The sequence below is a fragment of the Syngnathus leptorhynchus genome, unplaced genomic scaffold, assembly GCF_054491065.1.
Source record: "Syngnathus leptorhynchus isolate UIUO unplaced genomic scaffold, UIUO_Slep HiC_scaffold_637, whole genome shotgun sequence".
Taxonomy (NCBI): domain Eukaryota; kingdom Metazoa; phylum Chordata; class Actinopteri; order Syngnathiformes; family Syngnathidae; genus Syngnathus; species Syngnathus leptorhynchus.
In genome coordinates, this window is record NW_028232517.1 from 25,001 (window position 1) to 30,993 (window position 5,993).

At 61.3% G+C, this 5,993-nt stretch overlaps 1 non-coding gene across 1 annotated transcript in view; it reads right to left on the minus strand.

Moving 5' to 3' along the window:
• LOC147036414 (18S ribosomal RNA) overlaps positions 1 to 144 on the minus strand; it is a 1,907-nt gene extending 1,763 nt beyond the window's left edge. Inside the window, exon 1 of the ribosomal RNA XR_015065156.1 lies at positions 1 to 144. This exon is cut by the window's left edge and continues 1,763 nt beyond it. This is a non-coding gene — a ribosomal RNA (18S ribosomal RNA).
• Positions 145 to 5,993: the final 5,849 nt, after the last annotated feature.

Below are 5,993 nucleotides of genomic sequence, written 5' to 3' on the forward strand. Positions count from 1 at the left end.
ATCCAAGTAACTGAGGAGCGATCAAAGGAACCATAACTGATTTAATGAGCCATTCGCAGTTTCGCTGTACGGGCCGTGTGCACTTAGACTTGCATGGCTTAATCTTTGAGACAAGCATATGCTACTGGCAGGATCAACCAGGTAGGAGAGAGGGTGGCTGGGTAGCGCCTCTCGCTCGCCGGCCCGCCGGAGCGGGGGCTCGCGCGACTGTTTTCCGGACGCCGGCCGCGGTTCGCGGGGGCTCTAGGTGGTCTGACGCTGCCGCGGGGTGAGATGGATCGGGCTGGACCCGGCGCAGCCGAAGCCGAGGACGCGGAACCTCGAATGCGACCCTCGCGGACCCCTAAACGAGAGGAGCTGCGCCCGGCCTCGTAAGACACCTCTTCTCCGGTGCTAGGTCGACCCCGACGCCGCTGGCCGCCGCCGCCGCCTTGCCGCTATCCCTCCGCACGTTTGGGGCCGGTGGCGACCCGCAGGACGGCCGACAACTCGCTCGTTTGGCGGGGCGATGCAAGGTTAGGCGAACTGGGCGGTAACTCGGGTTAGTCGAGGGGACTTCGCGGTGGACAGGGGGGTGCGAATCCGGCCGGGCGGCCCTTCGATGGAGCCTGGTGCAGGGACATTCAATGGGATGAGCCGCGCTCGCCGCGGAACCTTCGAGCGCCGCTACTCAGCAAGTAAACGAGAGGGAGCTGCGCCCGGCCTCGTAAGACGCCTCTTCTCCGGTGCGAGCGCCCCGACGCCGCTGGCCGCCGCCGCCGCCTTGCCGCTATCCCGCCGCGCGTTTGGGGAGGGAGGGCGACCCGTAGGACGGCCCGCCGACTACACGACCGTTTGGCAGAGCGAGTGCAAGGTTAGGCGAGCTGGGCGGTAACTCGGGTTAGTCTGGGGAGACTCGCGGTGGACAGGGTGGCGCGAATCCGGCCGGGCGGCCCCATCGATTAAGCATTGGTAGGGAGCCGAGGATGAGCCGTGCGAAGTGGCCTCGGAGGCGGTCCGTGGGGGACGACGGGGGGGGACGGGCGTCGGCCCTCCGGCCCGAGCAGAGAACGTTCGGTCACCCAAGCGGGAATCTGCGCCCCGGCCCGAGTCGGACTCGGTCGGTGCGGCCCGCTGAGGCCCTCAACTATTCCCGTACGCGGGGGTCGGGAGCTGCGGCGCTGCGCCGGCGACTTACCCGCGCGAGGCACGCACTGCGTGCGGCCAGGATGCGGAGTTGGATCGGCGCTGGTTGGGAACCCTCGGGGAACGAAGGCGGACGGCGGCCAGCCGGCGCCGACGAACCCGTCGGGGAGGGGGCTGGTGGCAGGCGCGATCGGCACTATTGCTGACTGCCGGGAGGGAAGCTGCGCCCCGGCCGAGTCAGACTCAGCCGTTGCGGCCCCCCCGAGCCCGCAGCGCGTAGCGCGGAAGCCATACGCCCCCCCGATGCGGAGCGACAGACGCCCCCGCGACCGCGGTTGGTCGGGAAGGCTTTTCGGATAGAGGTCGGACGGTGTGTGTGTGGACGGCTTCCCGTGGTGCCGCCGCTATCAAGCCGGAGGGTTTGAGAAACGACATTCGCGGAAGGACCGGCGCGGCCGGCGGACGCTCGCACGCGCGGCGCCCGACACTCAGCCGCTCGCTCGGCCTCCGTGGATCGTGGCTAGGTGGGATGGATGCCAAACCGGGTCGTCTCGGTCTCGCCGCAGTACGGTCGCGCCGGGGCCTGCGGGGCGGCGCGGGGAGCGCACGCTCACGCGGCGGCCGGGGCGCTAGAGTGCGACCCGCAGTGGGTAGGAACCGTCCACCCGACGTCGGACGAGCCGAGGCCGATGGAGGCCCTACCAAGGCGGGTCATGAGTGCCAGTCGGTCAGTTGGGTGAGGGGGTACTCGGAGGCCCGCCGGGAGCAGACGGGCGACCGGGGATGGGGGGCGTACGCGGGCGGGCGCCGGGAGAAGACGGCCCGTCCGGGGTCGAATCTCGGCCTGTGTTTTCGGAGCCGGCCGGGCATCACGCTCCCTCCTTGGATGGACAACATTCGTAGTTGACACTTTGTGTCATTTTATCCGAGCGGGCGGGCGCCTCGAGAGGCGGACCGTCCGGGGCGACTCTCGGCCTGTGTTTTCGGAGCCGGCCGGGCCTCACGCTCCCTCCTTGGATGGACAACATTCGTAGTTGACACTTTGTGTCATTTTATCCGAGCAGACGGGCGCCGCGAGGCGGACCGTCCGGGGCGACTCTCGGCCTGTGTTTTCGGAGCCGGCCGGGCATCACGCTCCCTCCTTGGATGGACAACATTCGTAGTTGACACTTTGTGTCATTTTATCCGAGCAGACGGGCGCCGCGAGGCGACCGTCCGGGGCGACTCTCGGCCTGTGTTTAAGGAGCCGGCCGGGCATCACGCTCCTTCCTTGGATGGACAACATTCGTAGTTGACACTTTGTGTCATTTTATCCGAGCGGGCGGGCGCCGCGAGGCGGACCGTCCGGGGCGACTCTCGGCCTGTGTTTAAGGAGCCGGCCGGGCATCACGCTCCTTCCTTGGATGGACAACATTCGCAGTTGACACTTTGTGTCATTTTATCCGAGCAGACGGGCGCCGCGAGGCGGACCGTCCGGGGCGACTCTCGGCCTGTGTTTTCGGAGCCGGCCGGGCATCACGCTCCCTCCTTGGATGGACAACATTCGTAGTTGACACTTTGTGTCATTTTATCCGAGCAGACGGGCGCCGCGAGGCGACCGTCCGGGGCGACTCTCGGCCTGTGTTTAAGGAGCCGGCCGGGCATCACGCTCCTTCCTTGGATGGACAACATTCGTAGTTGACACTTTGTGTCATTTTATCCGAGCGGGCGGGCGCCGCGAGGCGGACCGTCCGGGGCGACTCTCGGCCTGTGTTTAAGGAGCCGGCCGGGCATCACGCTCCTTCCTTGGATGGACAACATTCGCAGTTGACACTTTGTGTCATTTTATCCGAGCAGACGGGCGCCGCGAGGCGGACCGTCCGGGGCGACTCTCGGCCTGTGTTTTCGGAGCCGGCCGGGCATCACGCTCCCTCCTTGGATGGACAACATTCGTAGTTGACACTTTGTGTCATTTTATCCGAGCAGACGGGCGCCGCGAGGCGGACCGTCCGGGGCGACTCTCGGCCTGTGTTTAAGGAGCCGGCCGGGCATCACGCTCCTTCCTTGGATGGACAACATTCGCAGTTGACACTTTGTGTCATTTTGTTCGGCCTGTGTTTAAGGAGGCGGCCGTCCTCCACTCGGTCCGTGTTTAAGGAGCGACACTCGCGCTCCGGTTCGGCCTGTATTTAGGGAGGCGGCCGTCCTCCGCTTGGTCTGTGTTAAGGGCGACACTCTGTCCATGTTTGAGGAGCCTGGCCCTGACGCTCCTCTCCGGCCTGTGTTTAAGGAGGCGGCCGTCCTCCCCTTGGTCCGTGTTAAGGGCGACACTCGGTCCATGTTTGAGGAGCCTGGCCCTGACGCTCCTCTCCGGCCTGTGTTTAAGGAGGCGGCCGTCCTCCCCTTGGTCCGTGTTAAGGGCGACACTCGGTCCATGTTTGAGGAGCCTGGCCCTGACGCTCCTCTCCGGCCTGTGTTTAAGGAGGCGGCCGTCCTCCCCTTGGTCTGTGTTAAGGGCGACACTCGGTCCATGTTTGAGGAGCCTGGCCCTGACGCTCCTCTCCGGCCTGTGTTTAAGGAGGCGGCCGTCCTCCCCTTGGTCCGTGTTAAGGGCGACACTCGGTCCATGTTTGAGGAGCCTGGCCCTGACGCTCCTCTCCGGCCTGTGTTTAAGGAGGCGGCCGTCCTCCCCTTGGTCCGTGTTAAGGGCGACACTCGGTCCATGTTTGAGGAGCCTGGCCCTGACGCTCCTCTCCGGCCTGTGTTTAAGGAGGCGGCCGTCCTCCCCTTGGTCTGTGTTAAGGGCGACACTCGGTCCATGTTTGAGGAGCCTGGCCCTGACGCTCCTCTCCGGCCTGTGTTTAAGGAGGCGGCCGTCCTCCCCTTGGTCTGTGTTAAGGGCGACACTCGGTCCATGTTTGAGGAGCCTGGCCCTGACGCTCCTCTCCGGCCTGTGTTTAAGGAGGCGGCCGTCCTCCACTTCCTTCCATGCACCACCACATTCGCAGTTGACACTTTGCCATTTTTTCAGAGAGGTGACACTTAGTCGTTTTTTCGAAAGTTGACACTTAGTCGTTTTTTCGAAAGTTGACACTTTGCCGTTTTTTCAGAGAGGCGACACTTAGTCGTTTTTTCGAAAGTTGACACTTAGCAGTTTTTTCGAAAGTTGACACTTAGCCGTTTTTTCGAAAGTTGACACTTAGCCGTTTTTTCGAAAGTTGACACTTAGTCACTTTTTCGCCACAGTGACACCTCCAGCGCGTGCCACGGCGCTTTTCAGGTCTTCTATCCGACCTTGTGCTGTCGAGGACGGCGTGTCCGACGCCGTGGGGAGACCAGCACCATCTCCTCCATACTCGTAAACGGGGTGCTTTGGAAAACGGGGGGAAAGTCGATGAGTACACTGACTACTGGGACCATTTCATTGTACTCTGGCGCACCTGAAGACCAAAAAAGGTACTGCACCTTAGCCCGGGTACCTCACCCCCTGGTACCTCGAGGAGAACTTAGAAAAATTTCGACAAATTTTTGGTGAGCTCCAGGGAGAGAGGCTGATTTTTCGCTTTTTGAGGCCGACCGCCGAACCGGCGCGGGGCGGACTCACAAGCCCCGCAGAGCCGTGGGCACTTAGTCGTTTTTTCAGAGAGGCGACACTTAGTCGTTTTTTCAGAGGCGACACTTAGTCGTTTTTTCGAAAGTTGACACTTAGCCGTTTTTTCGAAAGTCGACACTTAGCCGTTTTTTTGGAAAGTTGACACTTAGTCGTTTTTTCGAAAGTTGACACTTAGTCGTTTTTTCGCCACAATTGGCTCTGAGCTCCAGGGGGAGAGCCTGGTTTTGCCTTATTTCAGGCCGGCTGGGGAACCGGCGCGGGTCGGATGCACGAGCCCGGCAGAGCCGTGGGCACTTAGAAAATTTTCGCCGATTAAGCTGGGACCTCCAGGCGGAGACCGGCATTCCTCGTCCTCGGGGTTCGACCCAGGAACCGGCGCTGGGCAGACGCCGTAGCCACGCAGAGCCGTGGGCACTTAGAAAATATTCGCCAAGTTGGCTCTGAGCTCCAGGCGGAGAGGCTGGTTTTGCCTTATATCAGGCCGGCTGGGGAACCGGCGCGGGTCGGATGCACGAGCCCGCAGAGCCGTGGGCACTTTGCCATTTTCTCAGAGTCGACACTTAGTCGTTTTTTCAGAGAGGCGACACTCTGTCGTTTTTTCGAAAGTTGACACTTTGCCGTTTTTTCAGAGAGGCGACACTTAGCCGTTTTTTCAGAGATGTGACACTTAGCCGTTTTTTCAGAGATGTGACACTTAGCCGTTTTTTCAGAGATGTGACACTTTGCCGTTTTTTCGAAAGTTGACACTTAGCCGTTTTTTCGAAAGTCGACACTTAGCCGTTTTTTCAGAGATGTGACACTTTGCCGTTTTTTCGAAAGTTGACACTTAGCCGTTTTTTCGAAAGTTGACACTTAGTCGTTTTTTCACAGATGTGACACTTAGAAACTTTTTGCCAAGTTGGCTGTGAGCTCCAGGAGGAGACCGTTATTTTTCGTCATTCGAGGCCGACTGCGGAACCGGCGCTGGGCGGACGCCAAAGCTCGGCAGGGCCGTGGGCACTTAGAAACTTTTTGCCAAGTTGGCTGTGAGCTCCAGGAGGAGACCGTTATTTTTCGTCATTCGAGGCCGACTGCGGAACCGGCGCTGGGCGGACGCCAAAGCTCGGCAGGGCCGTGGGCACTTAGAAACTTTTTGCCAAGTTGGCTGTGAGCTCCAGGAGGAGACCGTCATTTTTCGTCATTCGAGGCCGACTGCGGAACCGGCGCTGAGCGGACGCCAAAGCTCGGCAGGGCCGTGGGCACTTAGAAACTTTTTGCCAAGTTGGCTGTGAGCTCC